Here is a 21,437-nt window from a genome sequence, read left to right as displayed (position 1 = left end):
CTTATGTTGGGGCATCCAGTGTCTCACTAGGGGTGTCTCTCCTTTCATGAAATATTTTTCTCCATATTCTACATTGTTTTCCACATACTGAGTCTACTTCTGACTTTCTTGCCTCCCCCCTCCCTTTCCTTCTGTGGACTGTGGTCCTCTTCTCCTACCAGCATACCCATTTGCTATGTGTCAGGGACTCTGTCTTCCAGGTTACTGCTGTGGTTCACATGCTGCTTCACACTACGTTCCCACCAAATCATCCATCAGCTGTTTTACTCAAAAGCACTGTGGAAGTTTTTGAAAGACCATCCCCCAGGTCTTCCACATTTTCCTTGAAACATTTCCTAGAGGGTTTCAGAGTGATCAAGGAGATTTGCTAGAAGGAGTTGGGCTTGAGCCAGAATGACTCTGCTGTGTCATCCTCACACTTTTCTGATGGTCCTTCCACTTTTTCTCAATTTTATGCTTTCATGAATTCTACTATTCACCCCAAACAACCTTGATTTTACCTCTTGATTTTTACCTCTTGGTTTTACTTGCCTCTATAGATGGAGAGAATAGAGTCCAAACATGGAGCTGCTGGGTCTGCAGGTATCTGCGCTGGCACCATGGCCTTGACATGCAAGAAATCTCCCTCCTGTCTGGTGACCATTTGGAAGGTGGGGAAGAAGGAGGCAATTTAAGTGCCTATCTCAAGCTTTGCACTGCTGGCCACTGTGGTAAAAACATCTAGCTATGCTGCGCTTGCACACACAGCTGGAATAGTACTCATCCATTTTCCACACAAGCTTTATTCTTGCTTTCACATAGATGATAAGAATTAACTAAATCAAAGAGGCAGACTCTGCAAGTCCTAGCCATGTTTTTTGTGCTCAGGATTTTTCAATTCTCTTATCCTCTGCACAGTATTTTTGAAGACCATCTCAATCCATCTGGCTGGTGCAACTTAGAAGTGGGGTTAACAAAAGGAAGAAATAACTGTGTGAATGATAAATATTTATGGTGCATGAAATAAGAAATGAAACTGTTCTCTCAGAGAGAGAAGAAGAGAGAATAATGCCTAAGGTATGGGAGATATTAATGACTACTGTAGACCTGGCAAGAACATGTCAAGAATTGGTGCACATATGCTATTAATAACTTTTTAGGTATCATCATTTCTGCTGCATAAATAGATTTACAATATGTTTTCTAACTGTGTCAGTAGAGAGATGAAGAAAATGGTCCAGTATGAGGGATGGCAAATATTTCCAGTTCCTCCACCACAAAGGCATTATGCTATCCTTAAAACAAGTCATTTCCCACTCCTTTATCGCCAGCTTCTCTGACATAACAAACCTGTTACATTGGCTCAAATTACAGATGTGCCAAATTCAAAACCCAGAGTCAGGGATTTAATTTTCTGAGTTGGGAGGTTTGGAATACCAGGTAGTACCTGCCTCTATAATCAGACAAAATAGTCCTTGCGGTTCAAACTCCCTGGTGACCACATAAGTACTTGAGATTTGAATACTTCCAAATCCWTGCCTTCATTTTAGATACTGGTGGCCTAGGTTATGGCTCATTTATTTCAACGTGGTAGCCTGCAGCTCCCACATCTTGACATTAGAAAGAGTTCTCCCACCTCCAAACACTACCAACCAAATCCTCAGGTGCATGGCATTTATACACCCTCCTTTAATGGCACAGAGACCTGACCTGGGAGACTGGGTAAAAACAGTTAAAGCCAAAGCTATGTTTAGAGAAAAAAAATGCAGGAAATATAAAAGCAAGTGCCCACATCAAAGTATCTGTGACTACTCTGAATGGCATTTGCACTTTCAGGCTCCCACAGTATTATTTACTTTAGCATTTGTGGTTGATCTGCAGTCGGACAAAGCAATATAGTTTAGGAGTGCATCTGAGGAGATAATCTGGGAAAACAATGTGCTTTTGCTCTGTTTCCTGAATAGCATCATCATCAAAATGTTCTGAAATCAAAAACAAAAACACACAGCAAAGCGCAAAGGGGTCAAGTCCAGGCCAGGCTGCAACTTGGAGAGTGGCACATACTGCTGTACCTCCAGCCAACGCTTTCCTACATGTTCTCCAAATTAGTCACCAGGCAGATCTTTCATGGCCTAAATAAGGTGCTTGAGATACACAAGTTAAGATTAAACAAGGGAGAGGAAATCAGAAGCACTGGAGTTAAGCTGGGGTCAGAAGCTGATTTACAAATTACCGGTAAGCAACAAAAAAATTATTAAACTTTGCCTGATACAGATGAGGACACCCCAGAGATTCACCTTGTTCTGGGTCTTCTCCAAGGCAGTGACCAATGCTGGGCACTTCAGGATGGGATGTCTGAGCCACTAGTAAATGTCTCACTAGGTACATGAAGACCGGCCTCATGCACATCCTCTAGGAAATGCAAAGGATAGGACATACTTGCCGGCAGATAGTTTTCCAGTATCTAAGCAAAGCTCATTTTTTCTCATGTCTTTCATGGTCTCTCACAAGCCTTGCAAAATTCTTTCAGGGCTGTTGATGATCTCTATTTTAAAGGAAAGCTTAGAATTACTTGTCATCCTCATCCTTTTTCATTATTATACCTATGCTGTGACAAGAAATGGAAATGATTTCCTCTTTTTCTCAGTGCTGAGGCTGAAGGATCTCTGCAGTAGGAACAGTCATGTCATTACACACAGGTCCAACCCCTGCCACACAGAACCCCAAATGTTCGTTTGGGCCGAAGGGCACCACTATATAACTAGATAACATGTGCAATGCGCTGCCACAAATGAATCCATGAAGCGTGACACCTGAAAGTCATTATAAATATTGTTTTCACAATGTATTCTAATCTTTTATCTATCACTATGTAGTTCTGATTATTTTGTTCTTTATTATAAAATGTAATCTTAGATAGAATAACCTTTCATTGAAATATTTCCTGTATTAACTATGGGAAATATTGCTGGAGCCAGTAATACCCTGAGAATAGGAATGAACTTTTAAAGTTTGATCTTTCAGTACCTGTACATCATCTTGTCATTTTTGCCCATGCAAAGTGAGTGTAGACTGCTACCAGACCACCACAACAACAAAAGGCTGCAGGAGAAGTTCCTGGGGCCAAAGCAGAAGTAGAGTCTATGATCTTCTCTGTATTACATGTACTGAGTCTGAACCTCCTCTACTTCTTAAAAAAAAAAGTAGGCTGAGAAAAACTGCCCAGCGCTGTCATCATTTTCCATCCTATTTCAGGTCTTCAGACTAAGAAAGAACCAAAACCCATGTGTTTGACTACCATATCTAGCTTTGCAGTGCAGAGCAACTTAGATAATATACTTAGCACTGATTCTCATTCATTTTATTTTCCGGGTTATATTCTTAATTGGTGTAAGTGACTGAAATGAACAGTCACTGAAATCAGCTGAGGTCTGCCTGTTGATTTTGGCTGACAAGGGAGCTCAKGGCCTTCCTGTTCACTTCACTGTCTTTTGCTTTTTATTGCTGAAAAAGCACAGATGCACCCAGCCACTATTTTGTCTACTTCTCTCACAGATCATACACTCTTTTTTCCAAGTGACATTAATCCTCTGATTTAGTGGTGGTGCAGAATCTGAGCCCTCTGTAGATAGCAACTCTGACTGTCTTTCCAGGTGGGCTGTCCTGGGGCATAGTACTTCAGATAACCAAATTGTTCCCAGTCAGTGACAAGAGCACAAAATCATGATGGGGCTTTGGAAAGATGAAGTGTCCTTAACTGTGTCCTTTCCCTTCAGATAACTGCAAGTATTTCATGCAACAAGTAGGTTCTGTATTCCTTCCCGTTAGAGGAGCTGCTCCTTCTCTCCATATGCTATTAATATTTTCCTTCTCTGAATTTTTCCTACTTTCACTGGGTCTGGACTTGTCTGAAGTCACCACATACAGGCACAGTATTCCACATGCTAAGGGAGCACACACCACGCAGCTAATTATATAATGGTCTTATAATATTTTCCATGTTATTTTCCCCTCTCTTCCTAAAGCAGAATTATTCATTGCTTTTGATTGGGTTTTCTTTTTGAACTACAATTTCATATTTAGCAGATATCCTTACTGATGTGTTGACATTAAAGCTAATCATTTTTTTCTAAAAGAAAATAACTACATCAAGCACAAAGACACATAACACTTTTGTAAATAAAGACAGCCCTCTCTTACTGCAAAATATCTACTAATAATGAAAGTTTCGCCAGGCAAATTCATTACTTAGAATTTATTTATCARTTCAGGTATAAGAACTAATGACAGCCCAAGCATAATCAATGAACTGAATGCTATCTCCTAGAGGAATTGTTGGCCACTTAATTCATGTGGTGCTGTTTCTCTTGGCCGATTGAGATTCATACAAAGTTTCTGCCCAAAAGGAATTTCATTCTTACACTTATTTAGTTAGCCAACAAGTCTGAAATGTCTATGAATGTTTGGACAGTCAAAATTCTTCCCTTACTGATTCACCTCAACAGCACGTAGTAACGGGATGAAGAAAGGCTGAATCAAAATTCATTATTATTGGGCTGAAAGTTGTTTCCAAATGGTATTTTATGTTACTCAGCCACTCATTACTAGTTCAATACTCAACAGTAGCAAATATGCTAAATTGTTCTTCCAAGGAGCATTATTTTGTACTTCAACATTTTGTTAGGAATTTCAGGACCAATATATTTTACAGATATCGTATACTGTTATATCATAGGAATTTGGAAATTGCAAGATTATACCAGGAGAACAGCAGTGTTCAGTCCCCACAGGGTCTTGTACCAGTTTCTTCAGGTGAAGATAAAAGAACCCCGACAATAGGTAATATGACAGAGTAATCTGTTCATAGGATGAATGTCTTCCTAACACTGAATAATGACTGGCCTATGTTCTTAAACATTTTGAAAGAGTATATCAGTGGTATTTTTTACCCCAGGTGAAAACACAGTTGATTTTCATCTTATCCACAAACTTTTAAAATCACTTGAAAAAAAATCCAGTTCCATTTTAAGCTTCTTTGGAAGCCTACAACCCCTTTGACGCAAGCCAAGTAAGGCCTTGCAGTCAGCTTTGTATTTCATTGTGTGTTTATCTGTATGCACTCAGCATGTTCACTTCTGAACACTGCATCCTATGAGTGCTCTCATTCCTGGAAATGTGGTAGGCAGCAGAAAGCAAAAAAACAATCCTCACTGGGGAAAACCATGAGAAGGAATGGAAGACACCTGGATCTGACCAGCAGACCCGTCGGCTTCAACCAGGACTGTAAGTATCTATGAAAGAGTTCACTGATGGCTCAACACCAGAGCCCATCTCAGCTCTGTGCAGTATCCCCGTAATTTATAATGCTGACACCCCAAACAACTCACCTGCCAGACAGAAAGAAGCCAATTGGGGTATATGGTTTTGCAGCTTTTGCACATGCCTTAAGATGAAAAACGTTCAAAAAATTTGATCTAGTTCTAAAAACTAAACATTTTATATAGTATATTTGTATACATACACATATGTTTATGCTTTAAATAACAGTTTTTCCTTCAATTATAGATTTTATTTCCCCTTCCCTTTCTTCATCTTTTTCTTCAGTCATTCTAGGAGTTCTCCTTGAATAGAACTCTTCTGATCTCTGTGTTTTTTAAATGTTTTCTGACTAGAACTGAGTGAGTTATTCCTAGAAAGCCTATATTACTGATTCTTACGATACTATGGTTAGGTAATCAAAACACTTGTCAGACACTGCATATTCTTTGATATTTTTGAAAAAGAGAACAAATTTTTACATTTTAAGGGGAGAATTTGTGTTGGTTCAGGCCCAGAATTGAAAACCAAGCTAAAAAATGCAGATTATGGCAAATGAAATGGAAGAAAAAAATAACCTTCCCGTAGGATCCTTTACTACTTCAGCAAATCATAACTTAGCTTGAAATTTTCAGGAACTTTGGATTTTACAAATGCTTGAAAAGTTCAAGTAAATAAAGGTTACCAATGGAAAAATCATTTGGTTTTAGTAGAGCCTAAAAGGTCTTGTGATTTTTATTAATTTGAAGATTATAAAAGATGACAGAATCCATAAATCAAACAAAAATATTAGGCACAAATAGTCCAACATATTTTCTCATAGTCATATGATAAATCCCCTATGCATTCAGGTCATTCTCATGATCCATCTTCATCCAGTTTTATTAGACTAACATTCTGAGCCTTCTGCTTATTTCATTCTTATACTAATAGTGGTTAAAAAGCAAAGATGTAATAATGCACACACAAACTTCATGGGACATATATAATGCCAAAGATCACAAAGAGTCCAGTAAGGGCAGAAGAAAGCATCTGGCAATCAGGATTTGTAAACTGCTAAATGTATTATTTATTTTTATTATCCTAGGGTATTAATCAAGACTAAAGAATATTACCTATTTGTTTAGTATCAGTGCTATTCTTGGCAGTGGGTAATGCACTAAGTAAAAGTAGTTTCTATCATAAAAGATAGCAATCTAAAAAACAGACACATGAAGGACAAAACACACCAGGAAACTCAGAGATGGGGATTGGCAGCTTTTAAAATATCTGATTAATACACTCATTTAGTTTGAGTACTGCTGTTATTCATGATTTAGTGCAAAGAGCTGTAATCAGGATCTGTGGACCATTTGCTAGGTGTTCTGGAAATACACACAAAGTCATCAAGGGAAAAACTAATAGAAATGGGAGTGTGAGCTGGAAATAAAAGGGGTGTTGAAGCCAGACTCATTATTAGTGTTACTGAGAGGGCAAAACGAGAAGACATGATGTGAGACGAGATCTCAGACATCCGTTAGCATTTCCTTCTCCCCCAGAGGAATGGCAACTCCAGACAAGAAATTAAAAATGAAGAATGAACATGAAGAAACCACAGGAAGACGTCTTGTCTCTAACTTGTGTCTAAAGAGTGTCTCTTGCTATGCCTGTTTCCTAAGAGATACATTTCCAACCTCTCCTCGTTCACTGCTACTTCAGTTAGAGCAGACAGTTAAGCTTGGCCCATACACCTACTGTTATCAAGCCAACATCAAGTTTGAACATAGTTTTGATAAGCAGGTTTTTATCTCCGTTTCCTTGGCCAGAGAAGAGGTTGTGCCAAGCTGTAAGCTATCTTATTAAGGATTAGGATGAGTCCTAGTATAGGCAGTGCTCACAGGTCTACCCAGCTACTGTCTAACACTGGTGCCTGTACTTTACAGGTTCCTCAGACCTTAGTTTTAAATTCAGGCCTGCTCCTGAAAACTATCCTTTTCCACAGTCTCCAGAATACCTGTCTTGCCAGGAAGAGCAGCTGGGTACATAACTCATGTCTGCACATGGCTGGGCTCCAGGAGGTGTGTTTCCTCATGTGTCTCCCTTGCGGGTGCAACTTCCCTTCAAGGTTCCTTGCAGGGCAGCAGTGGAGACTTTTGTGACTGCGAACAGGCCTGCACTCCACACCACGTGTGTCAGCACCCACTTTGATGACACAGCCTGTGGAAAGCATGTGGTGACCATGCCTGTGCTCCCACCCTCTCTGTTCCCACCCCCACTTTATGCCAGTTCTCAGAGGCTGGGATTCAGTTCTCTCTCCTGTCCAATGAAATGTGAACGCACGCCTTCCCCTTTTTCCTCCCCCACCTGTGTTATAGGGAATGGCCCTTCCACAAAACACTGAAACTTTCTCAGTACCAAGTTCCTGAACTGAGTTCTCTCAGTGCTCAGCCCAGGACCATAACACTAGACTGCATTGCAGAGTACCCAGGTTGCTTGCTGTCTCTCTGCTGGGTTGAGCCTTAACCAATTTTCTGCAAAGGCATACAGCTGTACCAGGAAGGGTAAAGAGTATGCTATCCAAAACACTCTCTAGTCTAGTGGTCAAAGTTCTTTATATTGGGCTGGGGTCATGCTGAATCCCTCTAAGAAAAGGAGAGACTTGAACCAAGGGCCTCCACTCTGTAGATGAGTACTGTACCCTCTAGGAAAAATGGACGCTGGCAGAAAGGGACCTTGGACGACTACGGGAAGAGATCTGTCCTTCAGTTTTGAAAGAAAGAGTTTTGATACCTTCATAAGAGAAAGATTTCATATTCTGCAGCCTGACTAATATGCCATCCAGCATCTCTGTGGAAGCTCTAGAGATGAGCAGACACCAAGTCCTCTGTTTTTCCTGGGAGCTAGTTCCAAGCAGGTTGCCTTTTCACAAGGGGCTTGCTTGGGATCACACCTTAATTCTTCCTGTGCAAGAAAGAACAGCAGCCCTGAAGGGGTTGGGCTCCTGAAAAGTAAGCATTACAAATGTAAGTGTTGCTGTRCTTAGCTCCCTTTGCTTTTCTTCCTTCCACTATTTCAATGGGCTTTGCAATGATCTTCACTCGGGATCTGTTTGAGACTCATCCCTTGTCAGAGGTCTTCTAACATTGCCTGTGTAAAGACAGCGAATCTCTATTTACATCAATGACTAGACATGTATGCATCTAAGGATGGCAGGCATATTGACATCCTTAAAAGACTGAGCCTAGCTGTGATCTCAGCACTTTGGTGTAAATCAGCAGTAATTCCATGATATGGAAATTCCATAACACTCAAGCACAAAACAGGCAGAAGAGACAGCACTTGCAAATGGGCTCATCTTTTCCCATTTTCTCCCTTTAAATATCAGCCATATTCCTAATGCAAACCTATATATCTTCCAGGTAAGTGCCAGAGCCCAAGGAGCTTTTTTGCAGATGTCCCTTGACAGCACTTGTTCACCCACAGCAACACGCAGAGAATGACCTGAACCTGGTCCTGGAGTAACTGCTTTGCACAGGTCTGTTGACCATGTGAGGGGACTGTTTTCTGTGAAGTAAAGCAATGTACAGAAGTTACTCAATAATCTGCAGGGAAATGAAAACTTCACTCTCCCCCTCCTTTTTCCCCTCAGCCTTAGTTTGGTGGATCTGGAAGAATTCTTGTTCTCCAAGCCAATCCTGAAGATTTCCACTCTTGATCCGCTTCATGGACTGTTGCAGATCTTGCAGGACATATTGCTAACTTCTGTCATGTTGATATGATTTACACTAACTTTTCTGGATGCAGAAATATGCAAACATTTACCTTATTTCTGCCATTTTACTATGAATCTGGTACTGCCAAACAAAGAAATGCAATGGTTTTGCACCATTCACTCTGTAGACTGCAGAATGAATAGGATCAGCTTTGCCAACTTGGCAGTTACCTACTACAGATGATGAAAAATGGAGTTTGGATTCTTCTGATTTTAAACAGTACTACCCAGTTCTGCATGTAGGATGATTAAGTAGGAATTTCCTGCATAGATTTAACAAATATTGCCATGCCATACTGCAGGAACATGGCTTTCTTTATGCCCTGTCTTGCTGCTAGTATTATTCATAATGGATGTGTCATCTTTACTGGAAACTCARAGGGAACTGAATTGTTTTACTCAGATACACTGGACCAGTTGCTAACCTCCAGGTACTGTATTCTACCTTGTAGAGGAGTAAAAAAGTGAAGTGGATATAGAGAATTTCTATGGTGTTTATGATAGCTCTTTTTAATTACTTAAAATGAGTGTCCTCAATCTACACTTACACTAGTAAATTCCTAACAAGTCCAATAGGATTGCTAAGATTTAGATATGAAAATCAGCATGCATGCAGATTAAATGTAAACTCTGTTGTGTTGCATTATCAAGTAGGAGGCATGTGTTTATGTGCAAGTATGTATGAATGCAAACATAAGAAAACGTATGCAAAAGAGAAAAAGCCTTTTGAGATCTACTGTGAAAAGCATTATTAGATTTTGGTCTTATCAATATTACTCTACATCCATTTATTATGTTTCTTTATGCAAGGTCCTGTGACCTGCCAGGCAGCAGAGGACTGAGCACATGGCTGCCCAGCTACCCCTCCGTCCAGCATATGCATTGTGCTGGATGGTCAACTGGAAAACCAGTAGGAAGCCACAGCCTTCCCCATTCTTCTCCTTCCACCACCCCAGGAAAACCTGTTCTCGTGAATATTTGTGACAATCACAGTCTTTCTGTCAGTATCTCTCACACAATAACCTTAGACCGGTTTCAGCTTCATTTGACACCAAGTAAAAGACAGACTTTAGAAGTCTGAATGACAACGAAGCCCCTACAAATTTTGAAAAAACAGTGACCAGTTCAAGGAAAGAGACTCAAATTAGTGTTTTCATTGGTGGAGAAATAGGTACACCTTGGCTTTTAATCCACTTTAAAAGGCAGGGGCAATCTGCCTGATCCACACACACATAGCTCCAGATTAACCACAGCATGAGATGCCGCTTGCCCAAGGGGAATATCAAAAAGGATGTAGGAGGAGAGAAGGAGCTGGGGTAGTAGTAGTGGAGGGGACGGGTAGAGGATTTAAGGACAAAGAACACTAATCTTTAGGAAACCAGGCTTCGTTACTTTCATTGTTTATGTAACAGCTTGTTTCTGTATCCATGAAGAATCCTCTGAGGAATGTGAATAGGCATCAGGGAAACATATGCACTTTGTTTTTAAAAAAAGTGAAAAAGAACATTTGAGTATATTTCCATAGCATGTCTAAGGATGTTTCAGTGGGCTTAGGTAGTCAGCTCATGATTTCTTTACATAATTGAAACATTGGGTTTGATTATTATACCTCAGATTAGAGATAAACATTAAATAGTAAGATTAGAAAAGCCGTAAAGAAATTTTAGGGAAGCACAACAGAAGTTATCTGCACAAAATTTTCATTTCCCAGTCCAATTTTCAGCCTATTAAACATCCCTGAATGAAAGCATTGCTTGTCCGTTCACATGACTAGAGGTCACTTTTACGGTCACAATTACTCATTCAGAAGATCTACTATTCATGCAAGAATCAACAACAACACAAATACAGACTAGACCCTTTTTACCATGTGCAAAATTAAGCAATCCACCTTTTCAGCACTGATCCACAACTGCGAGATGAAGGGGAAGAAAGCTTTGGGTACTACTTTGCTATCAGAAAGGCTACCCTTCATGTTACTATCACACTTTGCTGAATAAACTAAAAACAAGACTTCAAAAGAGGTGCAACTGCAAATTACTGAGCGGAGGAGCCGCAATTAGAAAGGAAATGAAGAAAATGGACAGTGGGGTGCCTTAATGTGAAATGTGACATTGATAAATCAAAGGAAACCTGCAATTTGAGCAGTAGATATTTCAACTGATTACCAAAGATACCTTGCATTCTTTGTTAGCACAGTCAATTTTGCATTTGCTCAGAGAGATTAAAAGGCCCAGTAAYTGCCATATCATTAAAAACAATATATTCATATAAATAAATAAATAGAGTTCCCCTTTAATTCCTGCTAAAGGAGGCAAAGGCTCAAGACAGGTACAGACCGGGAGCTGTGTGGGACAGGAAACAAGGAACTCCTCATTACTGGAACAGAACACTCATAGTTTCCAGAGTAAATGTCCTAATTTTTCCATAAAGCGTTTAAAGGAAGATCACAGGTTAGGCATTGAAATGTGCCATAAGTAAAAATAAAATTAAGAAATTAAAACATATGTTAAATACAGTTAACACAGTTGTAGAAATCTTCTGCAGCAATAGAAATCAGTCACCATGTAATTTTTTGTATTCTAAATATAACAACTGTATGCATTTTTTTTATTAACATACCCTTTTTTATTGACTTACTGTATTTTTCCAACTGTCCTAGTTTTAGAATACAATGCATCTTAGGGACAAAAGTCAATAGGATTTGGGCACAAGGCACAGAATAAATTATGCTTCTGTAAATTGTAATATATCATTACGCATGATCGTAAAAACGGCAAAGCCAACCATAAACCCCTTTCCCTGACAAATATTCCAATCTGTGGAAACAGTTTCCATTTTTAGGTGTCCACAGTTAGCAACAGTTGCCAAACCATGGTGCCTGAGAAGGGAAATTTTCATGACAATTTTCTTCCAAGCACCCTCCATGGTCAGCCTTCCCTGTCTTCAAGGCCACAGGTGACAGGCTAGATCGTTGGTGTTAATTAAGGATTGCCCTCCACCTTTCAGAAAAACTTAGTACATAAACTGCAGAAGGTGAACAATTCTAGCTACCTGCAAGATTAAAAATGCTATTAATCTTAAACTATTTGCAGCGGAACCTTTAAATGAAATTCATGGATTTCCTGAAGAAACACAGTCTTTTTTTTTTCTAAATTACTTAATGAGATGCAGAAATGATCCTGGAGACAAAGCACTCTCCTGTCATAAGCTCAGCTTGTCTAATACAGAGGTCCAAAAAAAGACAATTCATAGGATTTTCCCTTTTACAGTCCCTTCTTTGCAATAAGATGTAGGTCTCAGTCATCACTGCAGAAGAAGGTTGATTCATAGTGAGATGTAGAATGCAGTTAGCCATCCCTAGGGGAGGAAAATAATCAGTGAAAAATTAAAAAGGAACTTATGCTTATTGGGACATCCCATTCTGCAGTATATCTGCTAAACAAAGCATCAGAGAGGCTGGGAATGTCTACTCAGGAGTGACTAGAAAAAATACGGGTTAAAGACCTCAAAGTAGTTTCACAGACCTCTTTCAAAAATGCATGGGAACCATTCCACCACTGTTTTCATGGAGTGCTTTGCTGAAAGAAAGCCACAAACAAAGCTTTGTTCACTGGAAGGTCTGTTCGTTCCTGCCAAGCTTCACACTACAGACTTAAAAGACAGTCTACATTCTCTAATCTGAAAAACACTACAAAAGTTATGTCATATCTGTCATATCTCTGAGAAGCTGAGGCAAGGGAAACTCAAGCATTGGTTCTATTTGCTTTATTTTCATAGGTCAGGACCATAGTGAGATGCAGGTATAGATATGTTGATGTAGATTTGTTCATCTGTCAGATCTCCTGGTCAGCACATAGGTTGCAGCTAAGGCAGTATGGAAAGACCCTCTTTGTTCTAGAAATATTGTCCATTTAGAAAAATGAGTTCTAAATAATACACGAAGTATGGTTTGTTACCGTGAAATGTAAAACTTACCTATGAGTGGGGAAAAATGGAATCTGTCTGAGATTCCATTATGGCTAATCAAAGTTTCCTCTTGGGTTGGCATTGCCTGCAGATGGCCTATTTGCCAACACAGTGAAGCTTAAAAATTTTGCAGAGCATCTAGGGATTACATAGATCACTTTTATAAAGCTGAAAACAACTAATTTTATTTAGGCAAGCAGAAAACACTTTTGGACCATAACGGAGGTATTTTAATGGCAGTTAAATACATTCTGCCACAGACAAAAACACAAGGAAGAAACTAAGGGAAAATCATAAACAACTGTGGTTTCTCATATACCACAGTGAGCTGCAATGGTAGAATAATCAGTCTTACAAGGTTTTGGTGTGTGTACAAATTGCTGTAATGCAGTGGTAGAAAAATCCCTGCATCCATGAGGAATATTACAAAGGTTCAGATTGCAGACTGAGTTTGTCAAATTAGTTAATGAAAAAATTATGCATATCTTTGCACAATAATATGTAAAATATATAGCATATGAATTATGTAAAATATATAGCATATGAATTAACTCTCTTCTTCACTACATGATGCAAACAGGTGCCTTGTTTTTGACAGCATGTACAAGAGAAGCAGAATTAAATAAGAGAGGTCATTTTATATATATATGTATATATAGACAGATATTTAAAAGGATTATTATTTGGGAAGTACTGGGTCTGACTCTGAGAATTTCTACAGTATCTCTTAAAAAAGCCTTGTGTATTTCCCTCTGGYTACCATCTTGGATTTTTTCCTTTGAATGCTGGCGATCCACAGAGCTTTCAAAATGTCAGTGACTGCTATAGGGATCCTCTAATGGACATTGCGGAAACACAGGGATTTACATCTCAGAGTTATCTTTCTCAGCTGAGACCTACAGACACAACTAAAATGCAAATAATAAATATTAATAACTCTTCCTGAGATTTAAAGTGATCATTTCAGACAGCAACGTATTATTGAAGTAGGTCCTTGATATGCTTGTCCGTTTCATTTGTATTTCCCTGCTGATGTATAAGCTGGGCAATGACCAGTTTAAATGTATGCTACATATTTGTGTTATATGTTCTTCCTTGCATAGGATCATAACAGTTAGTCAATGGATCCAGCTCAACTCTTAGTTACAGCAAGGTGACTCTGGAGTAAACCTGTGGATTCAGTTGAATTACATTGGTATATTACTGAGAGGAATTTCCTCTGATGGATATAATTTCCATGCATGATATACATACGTTCCTCAGCAATAATTAATACCAGATAGTGCTTCATATTTACACTGAAAGTGTGTGGTATTGCTTTTCTCTGATACCTCAGAAAGCATTTTTTTGTCATTACCATACGTGGCCGGTGCTTTCCCATACATTCAGCAGCTAATAAGTTACAAAGAACAAGAATCTAATGCAATTTAAGACTGAAAAACTTGGCAAGGAACTAGGTAACAGGTGCCTGGTATCCATCTATTGTGTATTTGCAGCTGGAAGAGTTACAAGCCCAGTCTTTCTAAAAAAGGTTAGGAACTCAGTGTCTCCGAAGGAATCTGCGATGAGGGCTTGACGCCAGAGTTGGGACAGGATCTGCTCGCTGGGAGCTGCGGCTGCAAATGGAAGTGGGGTGCGTGGGGTGGGGCGGGTGACTGTGGAAATGGGGAGTGCAGGAAGATGAGATTAAGTTACACTTAGATTGGCAATTCTGGGACTTTCCACACATGCTTTAGGCTTGGGAAGATGCCAGAAAAGCCTGCCAGGATCACCAATTTCTTCAGGCTTTCTGAAAGACTTTCATACACACACACACACACACACACACACACACATGTATATGTATGTATATGTATATATATGTATATAAATATATATGCCCACACATATACACATACACACACACACATATACATGTATATATATATATGTTTAACGTTCACGATCCTTTACTCGCTGCCTCTGAAACTAAAAGAAATACATCTTACGCTGGCAGAAACGTTAGTACCACTACAGGAGATAAACAGCATACCAGCTGATAAGCACAGTTACCACCTGTGACTCAATTAGTTTATCAGACATAAACCCTACATAAACACAATGAAAGACTGTTTCTGTGGGGAGGAATATCTCCCTAGAGATATTTGCAGAGGCTAAACTGAGGATCTTACAAATTTATTACACTCTTTACTTCGTAAGATAAAACCCTCTAATTGTGTCACTCATGAATAATAGCTGTAGTGCAGGATATAGGTTTTTATCAATAATCATATCTCTGAACAGACTAGTCTCCACTGAACTGCTGCACCTCTGAATACGAGTGAAATTTTAGAATTAACCTTGCAAATAAATTCTTTAAATATTTCTGGGCTGAATTAAAACGATATTTGAATAAGCATAGATTTTTAAATAAGATCTTTTCCTTGCTTTTGATTTCTTTAAATAACACAGCCAACTGGAGAAGGTCATAGATGCATAACTGGATAACCAATTCTGTGACTTTCATAAGAGTACAAGTAAGGATTTGTAGAAGACTAAGGAGATAGGTGGTCAGTCTTTATTCTAGTGAATAACCACTTTCTTTCCACAGATTTACGCTCAGAGTACATATTTGTTATATGCCTGCACAGTGTTTAGCCCAAGGGTGGTCCGAAACTGGACTGCAGTTTCTAAATACATCTGCAATATGAAAAACACAAAAGGCAGTAACCATTGAAGAAGGGAATGGATGCTTTTCTTTCTAAACCTTTCTAAGGCATCTGTTGCCTCAGTCAGCAAATATTCTCAGTTTCAAGTGGATGATAGTAAGAACCAGATGATTTTAGAAAGTATCAGGATGAGTTCTTACAGTCCAGAATTGTTCCTCCAGTAACAAAACTTGTTTCTAAAGCTTCTCAAGGTGCGCTTCCTCTTCTGCCTCTCCCCAGAAACACGTAATCATATGTGTGCTTTGGACTCTGTACAGCCGCCAACACATAAATTGTGCTGATGTCCATGTCTCACCATGAGCTACCCTCTGCATCATGTCTAGCTGTCCTGCAATAACTTAAATGACCATCTAGATGAAGAACAGCTAGTAATACTGATTCCAGCATGAGAAAGGTTTTGCTAGTAGAGACAAGAAGGCATTTTTAAGACCTTGCCTTCTCATTACTGCCAATTCCCGTAATTTTAATTAATATTTGTTTCGCGCAGAGCTCCAGGTTCTGGAGTTTGTGATTATGTGAAAATCTCAGCTTTCATTAGAAGAAAAAGTAACTTTTGTGCCTGCAGAGAAAAGTCTGAAAATGTGAACCTAAAGCCTGAAAAAACTTAGAAAGAAAATAAAAAGTACTTCAAAAACATGATTTAAAAAAAATGTAAGCACACAAGTTTTCAGGGCTTCAATTATAATTTCAAAATGCATAAGGCTAGATATACTACATATTACAGCTAGAATACTTATTGCAAATGAAGATAACTTAAAGTCTCAGAGCCCATTTCGCTTTCATGGAGCTAACTGATGATCAAACAGAAAGAATGGAAAGGAAAGAACAAAGAAGAACTTCACTCCGATGCAGATCAAATAAATTGGCCCCTATACTATCATTCACCTGCTCAGACACATTGCTCCATACAGCATGTAAGGGTATCTATCACTAGAAATCATCCAAGATATGGATATGAAAAGTACCAGATGCATCCACATGATTTAGGAGCTGTTGTTCTAGTGCTGCGGATACGTTATCAGAGCGAGGCTTTGTGCCCTGCACAACTTCTAACTGAGGGATGCGTTGCAGCCTGTCTGCTTTGTGCTGCCATTTGCTGGTGGTCCACACACTGGAGCTGGCTCTCCAGGGAAGTACCTTCTCTCTGGCTAGCTCTTACACCTTAGTGCACTGGGATGACGACCATCTGTGGCAGCTGAATTTCACAGCAATAAGAGACCCGACAGCCAAAATGGGAAGGAGCTTGGGCAGAAGGTAAGTCTGCTTTCATCTTCACAAAGTCAACAAGTGTCCCTCCAACTTATTTTCTTCATGCACCACATAGTTTCTCCTTTTCCCTAGATAAAACAATCAATTCCCCCCCTTTCGTTTTTTCCCCCCTACAGTTGAGAAGTAACTGATACTAAACCACCACGCTGGAGAACTTCTCCCAACATGTCTTCCTAGGGCAAAGCTTCTGAGAGAGGTGTTTTGCTCTGGATGTGCTTCCTGTGCTGAAAGCAGTCAGACACTAAGATTTTGAACTCTGTCTTAGAGGGGAGGCAGGAAGCTTGTTCTCCTCTGTCTTGGAGCTCTCTCACAAAGCCTAAGGCCTCCAATACATGTACTGAGGTCAATTGGTTTCCTCTCAGGTAGAGAAAGTTGCTGTTACCAATAGACCTTCCTAACTTTCTTGCAACACAAAAGTACTTCCTGCAAAGCAGGGGTGTTCTCACTACTATTTTTATTATACTGTTTCAAGCGAATTTAGTTGCTGCTGTTGTTTGCATCATGTGAATTTGCTTGGCGACTGTGTGAAGATGGGTCTGTGTAATGCCCTCCCCGGTCCATATGTTGTTCCCAGTCCTGCCACATAGTCTCAGCATCGGTGTCCTTTCTTCTATGCTCTGAATTCAGCTTTCTGAAGGGGAAGATCTTTACATACACCAGTCTTTACTTCATGTAAATGCTTCATACATCACAGAATGAAACTACAACCTTTTTTTTCCCAGAAACAAACTTCTTCCATAAATTTTTGTGAGTTCATTTTCTTTCTGGGCCTGAAAGGCATCAGAGAAGATGTTATATATGTATGTTGCCAGGGGGCTTGAGGACTACATAAGCACTGGTGGCTTTCAGGAAAGGAGAACTGGGGCTGGCTGATTTTTGGCTATCCATAATTAACTTGGTAGACATCAGCAGGAGGCAGGCATTGCTCAGAGCAGAGCAGAGAAGACAAAAGCCCCAGGACAGGAAAGATCAGGACAATCACAGCCTGACTAGTCCTAGTCAATGTATCTGTAACTCATAATAGTGTCCTCTGGATGGTATTAGAGATGTCCTGTGGTACAGAGATATCCTCTGTGCAGTTAGGGATATATCTCAGAAATATAGATGCAACATGCAGTTTACTGGCAATAAGTGAAGCTAATGACTTCAAGAACTCCAGCCCCTTGGAAAGGGAGGACTAAAAGGACATGATGGTCTGAGAGCTTCTGAGATTTTTGCAAGGATACAGAGTCTAAAGGTAACAGAAAATCGTGCTGCACTTGTTTTAGGTAAAGGTGACATGAGGAGAGAGGAAGTTCCTCTCGTTTAATATAATCTTCAGATTTCTTTATTAAAATATACACATAAAAGAAATAACTTTTTAGGCTCAGACTGACAAAAGAGTTTGTGGATTATAAGACTAACATTTGAGCCTGTAGAAAGGCAAGCATCACTTTATATGAGGAGGAAATACTCATTTCTTACTGTTCTTGCAGTGCACGTTGCCTCCACCATATCCCAGTTGTTCCATTGTACCCGTGTTTCCCATCCATAACCTCAGTTTTAGCATTTCCCAACTCCTGAGTGCTTGATTTTAGATCTTAAATATTCTTTTAACTTCTTTGTACATTATAAAGTATAACAAGCTATAAAATAAATGACTGATGACTAATGCAAACAAATCATTCACTGAAAACGTTTGCCTCTCCTTGCTGAATTGGTATCCATATATAAAATAGTCATTATTTCACCAGTTTTTAAAAAACAGCTCTTCACAAAACATTCAATGAGATCTCCTCTAGAAGATTTACCTTAATCTTTCCTAGCACTTGTAGTTTTACATACTACACCTGAACCTCTGCTCCCTGGACATAATTCTTTTATCTGTTCAAATATTCTTATATCCCTGTGGCTGTGTGAAAGATCATACAAGCAATGGGGGAACCAGCAACAACAGTGCATTAACTCTGTGTTAATACTCTTGATGCACAGAGCAAACCATCTGAAATAAATTAGAAACTTCCCGTCCCTCATTGTTTTCCACTACAGTTACCTTATGTATTATTTGTTACCCCAGATGGTAAAAAAATTTAAATGGAAGTATATTTTTATGCTACCAGTACTCCTGTAAGTAAAAGAGATCAAAAGAGATACACTTGGTTAGATCAGCAAAGGGAGTACGGCAGTAACAACAGCTAAAGCAGTTGAAATACTTTGGGGTAACACACCACTGAGGTGAATGAAGAAGATTTGCGCCTTTCTACATTCAAGCAGTGTTTTCTTTCGTAATGTACATAGATAGGTGCTCTCCAGTTGTAAATGATCGAAACTCAGGGCTGCTTTTCACACAGGTTTTATATGGCTTTCCATAAATTGGTTTAGGAAGCAAATTAGTTAAATCAACATCTCCCCACCAGCATGGATTCTTTYGTGCCCTGCAGTAAAATAAAAGTGTATATCTTTTCATCAAGAATAATTCAATCATCTCAAATTTTGGATGCTTGAGAAAAGTGGCAGATAGAAAATTCTGGAGACAGCAGCTCACTGTTTATCCGTGAATAAACAGAACATGATCAACAGCTGTACAAACTTCTTTGTACCCCACAGGCAGGTCCAGCCCATTCTAGATTTTGCCCTCGCTGCCATGAACACCAACAGCTACAGCTGCACTAGGAAGCTTTTAAATAAGTCAAGAGCCCATTCTCTGACTCTGAGTTCAGAAGGGACAGTTTGGCCATATCTATATTGTTGCTCTCTTTTATCCTCTAAATCGGGGGGAAAGGATCTAGCAGTAGCTGAGCTGCAAGCAGACTGGAAAATGACTTTGGAAGTGACTCCTGGCCTGTGTTAACCCCTGAAGCTCGCTCAGGAGTTGTTTGGGAGAGTGCTAGTTGGTGCAAGCCAAAACCGTGTCTAGAAGCACATTAACAAAGGTGTCAGTGACTAACTGACTTTGTGACTACTTAATTTACAACTCTACATGTAGCTAAGAAAAGCAGGAATTGGTTTGAATTACATTAGTAATCTTTCATCTTAGATCTGGTCTATTGCTAATAAACTTCATTCTAGCAGTGACCAGACAGTAAAACCTTTCTTTTCCAGCAGCACAGGCTGTTAATTTAGAGCTAAAAGAGTCTGAATGCTTAATCCAAAGGCAATTCAAGTCAGCAGAAGCCTAGAAAAGCAATGAGAAAGCAAAACAGGAAACATCCTTATGCCACTGTACAATTTCATCGTTCACTCCTACGTTCAATTGTATACCCAACTCTGGTCCAGCTCATTTAACGACAGGCTACATTAGAACCGGACAAGGGATTCAAAGAAAGGAAACAAGAATGATCAAAGGCATGAAATGGCTTTCATACGAGGAGGCACTGAGTGGCTGAGACTGTTCTGCCTGGACTTGGCGGGGGTAGGATGAAGGTCTATAAAATCATGAGTGGCAGAGTGGGTGGACTGTGACTGACTGCTTGCTCTCTCTTCCAATGCAAGAACTAGAGCCATCAGATGAAGTTAATAGGAGCCAGGTTTGCCCCAGAGAGAAGTCTTTCTTCACCCAGCAATCAGAAGACCTGTAGAGCTTTTACCAAAGAGCTCTGTGGATGCAAAAAGTTTTACATAGGCTTAAGGGGAGACAGGACAAGTAGACAAATAGATATCTCCTGGGTTACAAAGCCCAGCAACTCCATTAGGGCCAGGAAATCCCATGAGCTGAAAATAGAGTATGGAAGCTCATTAGGGAGAAAATTATCATGTGTGCTTGCCCTGTTCTCGCCCTTGCCTTCTTAGGGCCACTGCTGGGAACAGGGCACTGGGCTAGATGGTCCAGGGGTCTGAGTCAGCTTGGCCATTTTTATGTTCTTGCTAATGACACAAATGGATGGTGGATGAAATACTCTCCCTTCATAACTGGGGCTGAAATCACACTTGCAATGTCCTTATGGGAATTGTTCTGTTTTCTAAACAAATACTGTCCTGTGTACGGAGCTCAAGGCTGACCTGTCTGTCCAAGCCTCTGTGGGGCCTGGGCAGGAAGGGCCCCTGGCCTTGCACACCACTGGGAAGAGGCTGCCACCCCCAAGCACTCCTTATCACCTGCAATTATGCTGCAGAACGCTCGGATGTCTCAATTAACTACTACAGTTGAACTACACTGAATCACAGCACCACCTTAACCAAAACATAAGGAACAGGGGACCGAGTCTGGTGGCTGTACAGTAGATCATAACCCTGGGTTAACACAGTGAAAATGAACTTGTTTTTTTTTTTGTAGTTAGCTTTTTAATGCTTTGCTTTTTGGAGGTAGCATGTGGACCCTCACCAACTGTTAGCACTGAAACTTTGAATCCTCCCTGAAATCCTGCCTGATTCAATTTTCTGTTTAAAATTTTGGTTGTGATATTATACAGGCTTTGGAAGTAAGGGAATAGGGTGAGGTATCACGGCATGTGGGATTTGAAAGGCCC

This window comes from Apteryx rowi, unplaced genomic scaffold (genome assembly GCF_003343035.1).
Source record: "Apteryx rowi isolate R43461 unplaced genomic scaffold, aptRow1 scaffold_454, whole genome shotgun sequence".
Classification (NCBI taxonomy): Eukaryota; Metazoa; Chordata; class Aves; order Apterygiformes; family Apterygidae; genus Apteryx; species Apteryx rowi.
Note: the sequence above shows the minus strand (reverse complement) of the source record.